The following is a 605-nucleotide window of genomic DNA, read 5'->3' on the forward strand; positions in this document are numbered from 1 at the left end:
GCGCCGAGCGAGGCAATCGTGCTCAAAGCGCTTTACAACGCGTCTACAGCCAACAGCAACAGTTAACACGGAGAGCGGGACACGACAGGATGGAGAAAACACTAGTAAAGTCACGGCCATGTACTCGTTTTCAAGGGATGCAACTCAAGAAGATAAAATAGGGTGTACAAATACCAAGGATTAATTCCCTTGAACTACTATTATTATTGTTGTTATTATTATTATTATTATTATTATTATTATTATTATTATTATTATTATTATTATTATTATTATTATTATTATTATTATTATTATTATTATTATTATTATTATTATTATTATTATTATTATTATTATAGCCAACTTATCCAGTAACTTGCTCAAAGCGCTTTACAACGCGTCTGCAGCAGACCGCAACACTGAACATGCAGAGCGGGACACGACAGGACGTAGAAAAAAACTACTAACTGACAGGTATTAGTCTTACACCCGACTACGGTGAGAGAATGTGAGTAAAGATCCTTTTTTATCGAGGACTCAACTATGCGCCGAGGGAGGCAATCGTGCTCAAATCGTTTTACAACGCGTCTGCAGCCAACAGCAACACTTAACACGCAGAGCGG

This window comes from Berghia stephanieae, unplaced genomic scaffold (genome assembly GCF_034508935.2).
Source record: "Berghia stephanieae isolate SIO BIC M18660-M18661 unplaced genomic scaffold, UCSD_Bste_1.3 scaffold71, whole genome shotgun sequence".
Lineage (NCBI taxonomy): Eukaryota > Metazoa > Mollusca > Gastropoda > Nudibranchia > Aeolidiidae > Berghia > Berghia stephanieae.